Here is a 15,939-nt window from a genome sequence, read left to right on the forward strand (position 1 = left end):
GCACTCAATAGTAAGAGATAACGCAGACCAACTTAGTACAGCTCATCATGTTCTATTCTTAGGGAAGCGGTGCAATACTTAATAATTTTTCATTTCAACATTTTCTCTTTTTTTGTGGAGGGCTGGTGCAATATTTTTACCACTGGGTATGCTTGATGTATATGTACACTGTAGGAATTTAATGTGAATTGTCGTTTGATTGCACTGTCTATATGTCAATATGTATGTCTAAACGCTGTGTCTCTTGATGCCCAAAAAGAATTTCTCCCAAGGGAGACAATAAAGGCTAATTCAATTCAACACACACACACATAGCATACTCTCTCACACACACACACACACACACACACACACATAGCATACTCTCTCACACACACGCACACACACACACATAGCATACTCACACACACACACGCACACACACACACACACACACACACACACACACACACACACACACACACACACACACATAGCACTCTCTCACACACACACACATAGCATACTCTCTCACACACACGCACACACACACACACACACACACACACACACACACACACACACACACATAGCATACTCTCTCACACACACACACACACACACACACACACATAGCATACTCTCTCACACACACACACACACATAGCATACTCTCTCACACACACATAGCATAGCGTACATGTACTCAGGAAACTGGGGCATACTCCGCGGCGTGGAGGCTCCTTGCTGCGTCGCCCGCGCATTAATAAAGTAACGCCTGTCAAACGTCTTCCTCACATCATCGTCTTCATCGTCGTCGTCTTATGTAAAATGAACACGGTGCTTCTTCTTCTCTCCCCTTAACTCAAAGAATGATGCCCCGTGTTCAAAGAGCAATCCTTTCATTCACTCCTTCTGCCGCCATCAATAATGCATGAGCTGCTGTGCATTTCAGGTGTGGGGGGTGTGTGTGTATGTGTGTGTGTGTGGGGTGTGTGTGTGTGTGTGTGTGTGTGTGTGTGGAGATTAACGTCTCTCTCTGACTGTCTCCTTCATGTGGAGGAAGTTACTCCTGATCGTTTCGTCTCCATCACTGTTCAATCTGACACATTTCACAACGCTGCATCATTTCGTATAAAAACACCGTTTATCAGATGGATAGTTCTCGTCCTTAATTATGATTGGCTGAGCCGCGGTTTGAAGCCGTTGTGAAATAGTCTATAAACACACCTGTGACCGCATCACAGTATATTACTGCGCCAAAAAGTGTCTGTGTGTTGCCTGGCAACCATTCTGCTAAATGTGGCGGGTGAAGGACTACATTGTTTGGCGGAAGAACAATGATGTGTTATCAATATTGCGTTGTGTGTTTGTTGCTGTGTGTTTATTTGATGAAACCTTGTCAGGTAGGCTATAACCCTTTTATACAAGCAAGAAGCCCCAGGAGGTCGTGATTTACAGGCTTTTACAACGACTAACGCCCCTTAGCCGTCACACTGCACTGTGGCTCATGGCTTAAGTAACAAATATGACCTTATTCTCTCACAAAGGGAACTGCATGCATATGGCCAAGTTATATTCTGTAACACCTAGGGGTGTCACGATACACTCAGTTCACGATACGATACCATACACGATATTGGGTTCACGATAACGATACGATACGATATTTTAACAATATTTTTTTGCGATCGATTTGTAAGTTGAGGGGGCATCCTCCACGCTAATTTGAGTCATTTCACCATTTTCATCCTCCGTGTCTGTAACGTCCCTCGTCTGTTCAAACAAAGCAATGAAAAGGAGAGCGAGCGTGCAATCAGATGCAGATCAGTGCCACCGTGTTCAGCTTCTTTTTCTCACGATATGAGATTTCATCTCAACGATAAATATTGTCATGTTTTGATATTGTGATATATTGTGGGACGATATATTCCCTAGTAACACCCTAAAAATATAAATCACACATAACAATGTAGAAATAGAGACTATCTACATAGTCATAATCATTAATAATCATTATAATGACAAAATGGACCCAGAAATCGCCAGTATTTCTTTTTAACTCATTGAGTGCCAAGGACGAGTATGTTCGTCAATTGGTTTAGTAACGTAGAGTGCCAAGGACGAGTATGTTCGTCAATTGGTTTAGTAACGTAGAGTGCCAAGGACGAGTATGTTCGTCAATTGGTTTAGTAACGTAGAGTGCCAAGGACGAGTATGTTCGTCAATTGCGTTTTTTGACGGTGGGACGTGGATCTAAGCCTCTTACGTCTCCTATAAAAATATGGGAGCTATTGAATGTGTATAACCTATTTTACAGAACCCTTAGGTGGCGACAGTGCTCTCCAGATTACAGAAAGGCGAGGAAAAAACAGAGAAGAAGTCGTTGGGGAAACGGAAATCGCATCGCATCCGTATGCATCGATATGCATGAAGCATAACGTTAGCTGTGCCTGCAGCAGCCAATCTGCTGCCACAATTGAGCCCATCCGTGTCCGCTGCGATAGCCCATCCGCATGATCAGCCGTGGAGTTGTTATTATTCTCAACTGGAAGCATGGGAGCCGGTGACAAACACACGCGGAACGCTGTAAAAAAAGCTGGATGTAGCGCACCCTTCACTGTGCACAGCAAACGCAGCAGAAAGCCACCAGAGACACTCCCACGGAGGAAGGGTTTGCAGTTGAGGGGGGGGGGGGGGGGGCACGCAGAGCAGCACACAACACTGACCCAGACAGACCCAGACAGCAGGTCAGGATTGGCAAACGCAAGCCAGAATATCCGATGCCCACCAGCAGCAAATCAAGACCAGCAAGAAGCTGCAACCAGCAGTGCACGCAGGGGCCAGCGCTGCTGGTTGCAGCTAAAAAATATTATTCTGCCAAACAAAATTCCCTGGCCTTCACTGTTTTATTGAAGGAAATTATTTTTGAGGTGTGACTACATCAGAAAATATTAGCTTCAGAGTCAGTGATGTGCTTGAAATGTTTAATTTCACAAAAGGCTCATTATCTCAGCTTCTAGGAAAAAAACGGCTGTTTTTGGTTAAATCAACCTATCTTCTCCGGCTGATAACTAAAGAACGGAAAATGATATCAATAAACCTGTTTTTGCTGATGATAGAAGAGAGTCTCATCGTTCTTTTTGCGTGTTCGGTGTTTACATAGTAATATCACACAATATTCTGTGGGCCTCGAGAAATCACTGAAAACGCTCTGAAACTCTGGCACTGGGAGCGTCCGTTCTCCAAAAGTGGCTGGCACTCAATGAGTTTACAGTGTCAATGTGTTTTTAGGGTGGATTTTCCCTTTAAATACCATTCTTCTGCTCAGTATAGCAGGTGGTAGGTCTCTCTCTCTCTCTCTCTCTCTCTCTCCCTCTCTCTCTCTCTCTCTCTCTCTCTCTCTCTCTCTCTCTCTCTCCCTCTCTCTCTCTCTCTCTCTCTCTCTCTCTCTCTGACTAGACACTTCGCTGTCACATCATGGAGGACTGTCATTTCCTTGATGTGGCCCGTCATCTCGTAAGGTCCCCTGTCGCCCGGTGCTTTTTTGCGGTCAGTGACTCCAGCATGGTGACTGCTGAGACATCTCTGCTGTGTGTGTCCGTCTCTGTGGCGCTGCGCCACGCCCAACACACTCTTCCATTCCATCTGATGCTGACGCAGGGGAGGGGTCCGGGGGGGGGGGGGGGGGTTTGTCCGGTCCGTCTGTCTGTCTGCCCCCGCTGGTCCGTGTCAGCTCAGTGCAGCAGCCTTTTGGTCTGCTGGGTCTGCACACTAATGTGTCTGGCTCCAGCTACTGAACACTGCCACCTATGTGTAGCAAAGGGCAAATTGGAAGGGACTTGGTTGCCACTGAGGAGAGAAGGGGGGTGGGGGGGGGGCATCCAGTGTGACTGTAACATGAAACAAAGACCCCCTCCCCCACCACCACCACCCTCACCACTCGTCCCTGATGACCTTGCTGCCCCCTCTGGAGTAGCCGGGGCCGCTGCGGGTTGGTGACATCATCTATCTAATGTGATTGTAGGCTTGCAGATGGAGGGGGGAGCCAGAGGGGGGGAGCCGCTGTTATCAAGGCTTTGTTGCGCATCACATCATCATGGGAACAAAAACAACCCAGCTTTGTCTGCTTGGTGCGGCGCTGTTCCCCGCCCGGCCAGCAGGGGGAAGGAGCGGAGGGAGGGGGGGGGGGGGGGCGCTCTGATTGTGTGGGACACTCACAGCATTTCTCCACATCACATTTCTTGTGAGCTTTAGAACAAAGAGTGATTCATAAGAATCAACGTGCCATAAGTATGAGCCAGAGGGGTTTCAGAGAGAGAGCCCCCTGCTGGAGAGGAGCAGTCATCATAAGTATGAGCCAGAGGGGTTTCAGACAGAGAGCCCCCTGCTGGAGAGGAGCAGTCATCATAAGTATGAGCCAGAGGGGTTTCAGAGAGAGAGCCCCCTGCTGGAGAGGAGCAGTCATCATAAGTATGAGCCAGAGGGGTTTCAGAGAGAGAGCCCCCTGCTGGAGAGGAGCAGTCATCATAAGTATGAGCCAGAGGGGTTTCAGAGAGAGAGCCCCCTGCTGGAGAGGAGCAGTCATCATAAGTATGAGCCAGAGGGGTTTCAGACAGAGAGCCCCCTGCTGGAGAGGAGCAGTCATCATAAGTATGAGCCAGAGGGGTTTCAGAGAGAGAGCCCCCTGCTGGAGAGGAGCAGTCATCATAAGTATGAGCCAGAGGGGTTTCAGAGAGAGAGCCCCCTGCTGGAGAGGAGCAGTCATCATTAGTATGAGCCAGAGGGGTTTCAGAGAGAGAGCCCCCTGCTGGAGAGGAGCAGTCATCATAAGTATGAGCCAGAGGGGTTTCAGACAGAGAGCCCCCTGCTGGAGAGGAGCAGTCATCATAAGTATGAGCCAGAGGCGTTTCAGACAGAGAGGCCCCTGCTGGAGAGGAGCAGTCATCATAAGTATGAGCCAGAGGGGTTTCAGAGAGAGAGCCCCCTGCTGGAGAGGAGCAGTCATCATACGTATGAGCCAGAGGGGTTTCAGAGAGAGAGCCCCCTGCTGGAGAGGAGCAGTCATCATAAGTATGAGCCAGAGGAGTTTCAGAGAGAGAGCCCCCTGCTGGAGAGGAGCAGTCATCATAAGTATGAGCCAGAGGGGTTTCAGACAGAGAGCCCCCTGCTGGAGAGGAGCAGTCATCATAAGTATGAGCCAGAGGGGTTTCAGAGAGAGAGCCCCCTGCTGGAGAGGAGCAGTCATCATAAGTATGAGCCAGAGGGGTTTCAGAGAGAGAGCCCCCTGTTGGAGAGGAGCAGTCATCATAAGTATGAGCCAGAGGTGTTTCAGAGAGAGAGCCCCCCGCTGGAGAGGAGCAGTCATCGCGACACTGGTGACAGACAGATGACAACATTAAGCACAACATTAATGAGGGTTTGCAACTTCCAATTCCGTTTGGTGATCCAGTGCCGGGGCCCTCGTTACTGGTTTCCTTGCACCTGTGTTACTTCCTGCCTTTTAGACGTGGGACGTGAAGAAGTGATCACAGTGGACCTTAGTCCTCCAATAGAGGCTGGCCCGTGGGTTATCCCCAGACCCCCGACTACTGTACATTGGAATCTTATTCCTAAATTGCAGCGGAAATCTAATTTACCGAATAAATTAGATCAGCGAATTCTTTTGTGGAACAAATGGAATCCAATAAGCGTTCACAGAGTGGTTCCAATGATCAGCTCCTGCTCTCTCCACTTGTTTGCACGTCTCACTTCAAGCCCAGCTTGGGAAGCTTGGCAATGCTCCGCTCCGGCTGGCTGGCTGGCTGGCTGGCTGGACTGATGGAATCCAGACCACTGGAGGGGACGGCCGAAGGACGCCCGAGGGCGGCGGACGTTCCCGGTAGCCATTTCTGTCCTCCCTGGGTTTCACTCGGCGAGGCCGGTGCTGTGATTCAGCAGAGGGCTTTTGGTTCGCAGACCTCAAACCACCTCCTGTTTGTCAGCACTTCCCTTCGTCATGGGCCAGGGAACGCTGCACTTTTGTACTCTCAGATGGAAAACACACATTTCCAAACCAGGCGGGCAAAGCTCGGCCTTGGACAGATGAAGTCCATGTGGAAGTGATAAAAGCTGCGGTTTCCTCGAATGGCCACTTGAGGGTGACTCCAAAAGGGAGTCGTCCCCCCTTCGCCCCCTGATTTTTACAACAGAATTAAACATGTCTACAGCCTGGTCTGTATAGCTCATATCACCTTTCATGACAACTGTACAGGGGTGAATTTGCATACAGCTCACCCATTTAGAGTCAAATAGATGATAGAAAGACTATGTTTTGGCCGTGATTGACAGGTCGCATGTCCAGTGATTGCGCAGCTCGCCGATCATGGACCAATAGCAGGCGGAGCTGCGGCTGTGTGGGAATTGGGAAACCCCTGGTCTTGTTAGCATCTCACGCGAGCTGCGCAAGAACCCCAAGATGGCGGCAGGCACACTCCCATACTCTAGGCTTCAAAACAGAAGTCCAAAAACCAGGGGGTGACGTCACGGTGACTCCATCCATATTTGTTGTATACGGTTAAACACGCCTGCGCGGGCACACAGGATTCACTGTGATTTACCACAGCAAAAAAGGCCTGAGCTTGTTGCACAGCACAGAGAGTTTGAGATGGTCCAGAGACGGGCAAACCCAATGCACTTGCAGAGGTTTAAGGGGTTTGACGAGGGACGTTCCTGCATCCTTTGTAGAACCAAACACTCGACCCGGGCCCATGCTGGCTCATCTGAGCAGGGGCCTCACGCGGGCCGGCCCACACCTAGCGCCCCTGCAGGCAGGAGGAGCCTATCACACATAGACAGCTTATTAGACAGATGGTGAGAGCCAGGAGCACAGGCACATAGCTCTGCCTCCTCTAAACATGGGGGTTGGGTGGGTGGCAGCAGAAGAGGAGATTGCTGGCACTAATACCCGGCTGGGCCCCCCTGCTCCAGTAGGGGGTCTCTCTTTCTCTGCCAGCACAAGGACACGTCTCATCCCATAAGCCCACGGAGAAGATGCGCGGGGGCGGGGTCTTTGTCTGAGTGTGAGGGGCCGCTTTAGAGAAGCACCTTGAGCAGCCGGCCTGCAGGGCGGGGCCACAGCCTGCAGAGTGATCCCTGTGTCTGTGCTCTCTGTATTTAACCTCCAGACCTCGCGCAATTAAGCAGCCAACATCCTCCTTAACCAGAAGAATACGCAGATTTATCCAGAAAAAAATAAATGCGGGACGCAGAGCTGAAAGTATTAATTTTCTTGCTGCACAGCAGGAAAGTAAATCTAAGTAATTATTTGGTTTGGTGAATTCAGAACAAAATTGTCATTGATGCCCCCTCCCCACAATCAATCTGTCATTGGTTGTTTGTGCCGTGTTTGACTACTGCTCAAAATAAAATACCACGACACTAAGATTGGATTTGGTGGAGAAACAACGCAGATTCACGCTCTCCTATATTATACGCTTAGGGTGTTAAACGGTGAAGAGGTGGGGTCACGACCTCCCCAGTGTCTGGCCCCGTAAAGAGGTGGGGTCATGACCTCCCCAGTGTCTGGCCACGTACTGTAAGCTGGAGGATTAGCAAGTACACTATGTGATTTAATCCTCTGTCAGGGGGAGGTTTCCTTACCGTCTGAACCGCTTCTACTGTCACTGAGGAAGACACTTTCTTCTTATGCGTTGTCTCCCTGTCACGATCAAACTGCGTTGTTTGTTTTCAGAAGTAGCGCCACACACAGTGCACTCTTTTGTCACTGCCGACACTGAGCACCCATCCATTACGTTTGCTCAGAGACTACTGTTAGTTTGACATCATTTGCACCAGAGATATAATACGTGTTTCTCCATTACTGATCCTTTCATGTTTGAAGAAGGGAGCAATTTCATGTTGCGTTACTTTGATTTCCCATTATGTTACAAGCAGCTCTTCTTATCGGATGTTAGTCCTTCGGCACAAAGCCTTATTTTCACCCGGGCCCGCTGTTCCATCCATTCACCAGTAGGCCTATAATACAGCGTTGAGGCACGCTGCTGTAGCAATGGAAGCTGTCTGAAGCGTTAATAACATGAACGCTTGTCTCCATCTTCTCACTGAACGCATTTCGAGTGGCTTTTCACTCGTGTGGAAAGTCTTTGTTCCTGCACCTTCCTGCCACCTCCTCCAAACACAACAGCTTATCGGCCACAATGGCGTCATCACAGCGTACAGTGCAGGGAGAGCTCTTTAATTTCCCATTAACATGTGACTCAGGCAGCGCATTGTTTGTCTGTGAAACGCAGAGAGGTTAACGTCAGGTTACTCAGCACATCTGATGCTAAAGCATCGGCCCTGCTCTCTCTCTCTCTCTCTCTCTCTCTCTCTATCTCTCTCTCTCTCTCTTGCTCTCTCCCGCTCTCTCTCTCTCCCTCTCTCTCTCTCTCTCTCCCTCTCTCTCTCTCTCTCTCTCTCTCCCTCTCTCTCTCCCTCTCTCTCTCTCTCTCTCTCCCCAGTGGAGAGATGAAGTGTTTTTCTTGCGCTGGGAAGCACTCCATTGTCACCCATGCCACGTCCTCATTAGGATGCATGACATGCAGGAATTCGCTGGAGCACATTTGCATAAATTAGCCCGCTCTTCTACAGGGGCGAAAGGCCGATGTAAGAGAAGAGGGAGAGGGAGGGAGAGAGAGGGAGGGAGGGAGGGAGAGAGAGAGAGAGGGAGGGAGAGAGGGAGAGAGAGGGAGAGAGAGGGAGGGAGGGAGAGAGAGAGAGAGGGAGGGAGAGGGAGAGGGAGAGAGAGGGAGGGAGGGAGAGAGAGAGAGAGGGAGGGAGGGAGAGAGAGGGAGGGGGAGAGAGGGAGGGAGCGAGGGGGAGGTAGACAGAGAGAGGGAGAGAGGGGGGGGAGAGAGAGGGAGGGAGGGGGAGGAGGGAGAGAGAGAGGGAGGGAGGGAGGGGGGGTGGGAGAGAGAGGGAGGGGGAGAGAGGGAGAGAGGGAGAGAGGGAGGGAGGGAGGAGGGAGGGGGAGAGAGGAGGGAGGCAGAGAGAGAGAGGGAGGGAGGAGGGAGGGAGGGATGGAGAGAGAGGGAGGAGGGAGGGAGAGAGAGAGAGGGAGAGAGAGGGAGGGAGGGAGGGAGGATGGAGGGAGAGAGAGGGAGGGAGGGAGGTGTAGTGTTGCTCAGCCTGTTTATGAAAGCCTATTTGGCAGGGCTCCTCAAAACGTCATGTGACTTCTCCGGGGTCTGTGATTGGTCTGTGATACGCCACTTGCCTATAATTTCCTGCCCCGTAATGGTATGGCCCGTCCTGTCCAGTCCAGAGGCCACACTCGCCTAAAATGGCCCCAATCTGTCACGTTGATTTATACGTCTCTTTGTCTTAAGTCACGCAGTAAGTGCCACTAACAGCCAAAACGCTCCATACGTCACCAACAGGAAGCAGCGCTCATATCCTCCCTCTCCCTCTCCCCTCCTCTTCCCTTTTCATTTGGTCTCCTCTTTAGACTGGCGTCTAGCGCTTCCAGGCAATATATATTATATAGATATTATATCAATATCGTGATATATGAGACTAGATATCGTCTTAGATTTTGAATATCGTGAAATGGCATAAGTGTTGTCTTTTCCTGTTTTTGAAGGCTGCATTACAGTAAAGTGATGTCATTTTCCGAACTTACCAGACTACTTCTACTTAGTCATTATATCTACATTGGCGATGATGATTAATTATCAAAACATCTCCTTGTGTGTACATTTTGCGAAAGCACCAATAGTCATTGCTACAATATGGCCGCAGTATCTATATCAAGGTATTTGGTCAAAAATATTGTGATATGTGATTTTGTCCATGTCGCCCTGGCTTCATATACCAGCACCATCTCCCTTCCAATGTCTCCTCCCCAGTTCAGTGCAGTGATCACACGCGGTGCAGTGATCACACACGGTGCAGTGATCACACGCGGTGCAGTGATCTCACGCGGCGCAGTGATCACACGCGGTGCAGTGATCTCACACGGTGCAGTGATCACACGCGGTGCAGTGATCTCACACGGTGCAGTGATCACACGCGGTGCAGTGATCACACGCGGTGCAGTGATCTCACGCGGTGCAGTGATCACACACGGCGCAGTGCGGTGCAGTGATCTCACACGGTGCAGTGATCTCACGCGGTGCAGTGATCTCACGCGGTGCAGTGATCTCACACGGTGCAGTGATATCACGCGGTGCAGTGATCACACGCGGTGCAGTGATCTCACGCGGTGCAGTGATCTCACGCAGTGCAGTGATCTCACACGCAGTGCAGTGATCACACACGGCGCAGTGCGGTGCAGTGATCTCACGCGGTGCAGTGATCTCACATGGTGCAGTGATCTCACGCGGTGCAGTGATCTCACACGGTGCAGTGATATCACGCGGCGCAGTGATCTCACACGGTGCAGTGATATCACGCGGTGCAGTGATCTCACGCGGCGCAGTGATCTCACACAGTGCAGGGTTCACATGAAGATGCGCCCCCGCAGGCAGCTGCTGCTGATCCTAGCAGCTAGCAGCCAGCCCAGTCGCCACAATAAGATGTTGGCTAAGATGTCGGCATTCTACGTTTCGGGAATCCACGGAAATGTAGAATACGAACATTTCCTGAACAAAAATACGTTACAGACCACGTTTCTAGCTAGGTGAATATTAACGGCATAGTAGCGTCCCCCGTCTTGCAAGCAAGAGAGCGCATGTTCGACTCCCGAGCAAGGCGCATGTTTTTACTTTCGGTTTTAACTGTAACCATAACCAAGTTGCTTTAGTGGCCTAAACCTAACCAAGTCGCTTTCCTGTCTAAAGTAGTTTTATTTTTGCCTTTATCGGAAAGGCAGTGAGGTTTTCAAATTAACCGCTGTTTCGTTTCAAATTTATGTTGAGATTGTCACCTAGACGTGAAATGCCATGTTTTAGAAACATATTTTGCCAATGTTTTGTCTCAAATGTACGTTGATATTGTAAATAGACTGCTTTTCAGACATGCCAACGTTTTTTTCTGGCGACTGCTTGCAGCAGGCCGGCAGCCCACCCAGTGTACACTAGACCAGTTACACCTAGACAGCATGGCTGGATCTGCTGCTGTGTGTGTGTGTGTGTGTGTGTGTGTGTGTGTGTGTGTGTGTGTGCTGATGCGGCCTGAGCAATGCTGCAGCCCGGGTATAGTAGATGTGCTGTGCTCATCAGTAGAGCGGATAGTCCAGTCAAAGCCTCTCCCCTCCCCCAATCCATTACACACACACACACACACACACACACACACACACACACACACACACACACACACACACACACACACACACACACACACACACACACACACACACACACACACACACACACTCAGCCATGCAGGCACACCCCCCATCCCCCCGCATGGATATGGAGTCAGCAGCTTCCTCCTAACAATGACTGATAGGCTGGACTGTCTGCAAGAGCCCACAGCCTGTTGGCTCACTGGGTAAACACCAGGCGGGGGGGGGGGGGGGGGGGGGGGTTGTTTGTTGGATAGATTAAGCCAATGCGGAAGTACAAAAAACTGCAGTTTCTCGAATGGCCACTTGAGGCTGGGTGCAAAAGAGAGTCATTCCCTTCACTTCCATGTTAAAATACCCTGCTTTACAGCATAAATAAAGGTGTTCACAGCCTGGTTAAAAAAAACGGGTTTGGTCGTTATATAACTCACCAGTTTAGAGTCAAATAGCCGATAAAAAAGGCTATGTTTTGGGCATGATTGACACGCCTGTCCAGTGATCGTGCAGCTCGCGATTCAGGGACCAATAACAGGTGTCTCTGTGGGAAACCTCTGGTCTCGTGCGAGCTGTGCAAGAACCAAGATGGCCACCGGCAAAATTCCAAACTGGAGGCTTCGACACAAACCAATGTGACGTCACACACTCCGTCTCCGTCCATCTCTTATTACAGTCTATGGGTAAACAGAGCTAACCTGACGCTGCCAGATGGGGGCGCTATTGTGTCTTGTTGCGAAAACAATACCGCCCCCCATCTGGCAGCGTCAGGCTAAAACAGAGCAATAGCAGAGATTCTTCACCTGGGCCCACTCAGAGCACATCCATTCCAGAATCATCTCCAGGACATATCCTATATGAAGTGTTTGTAGCCATGTGTGTTGTAAGCAGATGTGTATTTAGCATAGCGCACATGTGTTTAGATTGGTGGAGGTATGATGTTTGAGATGATAATCACTAACTCTGAACATATGTCCCGCCCCCATGTGCCTGCCTCTAATCATATTGCAGCAACAAAGCAATTCATTTGCATTTTTGCGGTTGAGTCGATGAAATTCAAGTCGTAGGAATTGAGCCCAACATGAGATTTACCCAGAGGGGAAAACATCTGAGTCACCAGTGCTGCTGTAACTGTGGTTACCACAGCAATAACAATATGAAGCCGTTACGTTATCATTTTCAAGCCCAAAATGGGAAGGTTTGTGCCAGCTTCAAGACATGTTGAAAGGGCCAGACTGGACAGCTGCTGTTGTCAGGTGCCAACACTTCATTTCACAGTGCAATTATCAAGTAAGAAACTGTAACTTATCAAGAAGAACTAGCAAGTAATAATGACTAGCAAGTAATAATGACAGGCTGCAAATACATATATACAGTAAAATGAAAGCATCAAAATCATTCATTTCAAAGGCAGAGAATGTGCATGTTGTGAATGGTGATGCAGTGGTGATTTTGGAGTAGTTTGAGCAGCGTTTCCTCAAGTGAACTTTCACTATAATGGTGAGACGTTTAGAAGCAGGAGACATTGTCACTTACTCTCTCTGTGTTTCCATAGAAATCAAAAGAGATCTCTCTACTCAGTAACCCACACAAGGAAATTAACCCACTCAAATCATCTTCCAGTCAATGAATCATAAGTTGTGGGAGGTAAATGGTAGTGCACACGACAGTATAATCATAATCATAATCATAATCACAATGTGAAACCAACATTAAAGGTCTACTTTGCCGACTTTCAACCAGCTTTCATTGCAAAATTGGTTGCATTATGCAAATGAACAATATTTAACTTCCCTCCATCTTGGCCGGGACAGAGAGCTCCCTGATAGTGACAGTGACAGTAATAGTGAGTAATGACATCATGATGACATCATTTGGACCAGGAAGTTCTGTGAATGAACGGGGGGTGGGGGAGGGGGGAGCTCTCGGTCTCGGCGAGATGGAGGGAAGTTAAAAACATTGTTCATTTGCATATTTACTACCGATTTTGCTGGTTAAAAATCAGCAAATTGGCCCTTTTAATATGAATACAGTTAATACAAAATGAGTTTTGGAAAATGCAAATGGCAGTGACTCAGTGAGCGATTGTAATTGCTGTTGTTCTCCAAGCAGAGTTTGCAGAGGATCCAGCTGGGTGGTTCACCATTCAAAACTTGAGCTTTTAGTTCTCTGACTTCCATCTGCATGTGGGGGTCATATAGCATCTACATGAGTGTGGTCACATTCTCTATTGGCTTGTAAAGCTTTGTGCCTCCAGCATGTAGTATCCAAGCAACTTGTGTAAGAAAAACACATGAGGAAGAGGCAGGCCCGGCTCCAGACCCAAATTACAGAGGGGGCCTGCCCCTAGCTTGGGGGGGCCAAGCTACCCAAGGGGGGTCCGGGGGGGATTCTCCCCCGGAAGAAGATTTTGTACAATTTAAAGTAAAATTCATCAACCTGGTGCATTTGAGAGCAAAATGAAGAGGCTAAATCTATGAAGAACTACACACATCTCTAATGTGTTGTGACTTTACAAATAATTAGGCCTAAACAATTAATATTAAATGTATTTACACATTGTGCACAAATTGCATTCATTGTGACAAATTTACAATAGTTAATATCCAGCCAGAATCATTGCAAATGGATGTTCAAAGTAACAGTTAGCAATAGCATTCAGTTAATCAATGCCTAATGACAGCCAGATTCCGTTTTAAACTTTAAAACAGAAAAACGGAAAAACGTTTTTAGCCTTTATTTATTTATTTATTTATTTTATTTTTTTTGGAATGGGGGGCCAGTTTGGGGAATGGGGGGGCCCGGCCCGGTCAGGCCCCCCTCCAACGCCGGGCCTGGGAAGAGGACAGTGAGCTTTCAGGCTCTACAGGGTTTCAACCACGGATCTTCTCAAGGTTTTTCTTCAGGATCCCTCATTAAAAAGTTCACACTCACACAGATTTGATGAGATGCTGTCTCTCCAACCCAAATCTGAGAAATATGTTCATTGTCAGATAAGATTTTGTCCAGATGCCATGGCTATCTGTCTTTTAGGCAGAGATATAACAGAGCAACTATGATCAAAAATAATAACTTGTACATTCTCAAATTGTGTTAACTTATTGTAAATTAAATAATGGTGCAGTTTAAGAATTGGATCAATTTGCTGGGTACCCCCTGGATCCCCCTCGAGGACCCCGGATGGTCCGCGGACCCCACAAAAAATTAATTAAGAAAAGAGGAAAGTGATCATTCTTGGATCAAAAGCCAGTTCAATTCATCCTGAGATGTATTCAGATGACCTGGACCTATTTTCTCCCTCATATATTAGCGTTCCCTCGTGCTGCCGGCTTGTTTTTCCACATGGAAACGTCCACAGAGCAAATTTGGGTGGTTTGGGAAGCTTGATTATTTAGGAGGGAAAATGCTGTTTTACTAGTCGGGTGTCTGGCAGAGCCCGCTGGACCACTGGAAGCTGCTGTGGTGCTGGTGCCTGCACAGTGCACAGTGCACAACACACTACCGGATACCGCTCCACCTAGGGGTAATCCATCTTGTGTTGCTTCGCCCCCCGACAAAAGAGAGCACGACAATCAGTAAACAGTGGGCTCGTTAAAACCACATTGTGCTCGCTCCCTAACATCTGCGAGCCTCTGTTAAGTCTTGTAAGGACGACTTTACATCACTCAGCCGCTGAAAAGGTGCTTTGTAGAGCAAACAATGGCGTCTGCCGTGATTCAAAGGGAATCCATTGTAATTGGGTTTGGGAGCGCACCTTGTCTCTGTGTGCGGTTTGATCACATTCCCCCGGTGCCTAACGGGAAAGCATCTGTCACTAGACTCTCAGTTGATACAACTTTTTCAAATGAACAAAGCCACATCATCTTTTACACACTTTATTCTGCTTTCATACCACAATTTGCTGCTGCACCACCTTAGCACACAGTGGACTGGAGTAGATCCGGAAATCCCCCCTATGTACTGAATCGAGAATCGGTTTTGAATCGGGAACCATTTCGAATCGAATCGTGTGATCCCAGGAATCTCGAGACACCCAAAGATTCACACCCCTAAACACAGCCCAGTGTGAACTTCACGCTGGTCTCCAAACAGCAGATGAGCCTGTAGTATTAAGCCATCTGGTCTGGCTCCTTTCTCTCGTCTGGTCTATCTCAGTAACAACAGTAGCCAGAGGGCGGCCCTGGACTTCTGCAGGCTCAGGACTTTAGCTAATTATCTAGCATTAAGTCTAAATGGAAGGCTTTCCTCTATCATCCCACGCCACATGGCTACAATGAGGATAAGCCGCCATCTTACAAACCATTAGGCTTTACAGGCACTTGACCCGAGGACACAGGGCCAGTACAGAAAGTGAGGCTGAGGGGGCGTGACCTGAGGACGCAGGGCCACTACAGAAAGTGAGGCTGAGGGGGCGTGACCTGAGGACACAGGGCCAGTACAGAAAGTGAGGCTGAGGTGGGCGTGACCTGAGGACACAGGGCCACTACAGAAAGTGAGGCTGAGGGGGCGTGACCTGAGGACACAGGGCCACTACAGAAAGTGAGGCTGAGGGGGCGTGACCTGAGGACACAGGGCCAGTACAGAAAGTGAGGCTGAGGGGGCGTGACCTGAGGACACAGGGCCAGTACAGAAAGTGAGGCTGAGTGGGCGTGACCTGAGGACACAGGGCCAGTACAGAAAGTGAGGCTGAGGGGGCG

At 48.9% G+C, this 15,939-nt stretch overlaps 1 protein-coding gene across 1 annotated transcript in view; it reads left to right on the forward strand.

The window, feature by feature from the left end:
* Positions 1-15,939, forward strand: part of bach2b (BTB and CNC homology 1, basic leucine zipper transcription factor 2b) — a gene marked incomplete at its 3' end in the record, with an annotated part of 121,223 nt that overhangs the window by 80,903 nt on the left and 24,381 nt on the right. The window lies entirely within an intron of this gene.

Source organism: Poromitra crassiceps (genome assembly GCF_964638095.1).
Source record: "Poromitra crassiceps genome assembly, chromosome: 9".
In the NCBI taxonomy this organism is placed as follows: Eukaryota; Metazoa; Chordata; class Actinopteri; order Beryciformes; family Melamphaidae; genus Poromitra; species Poromitra crassiceps.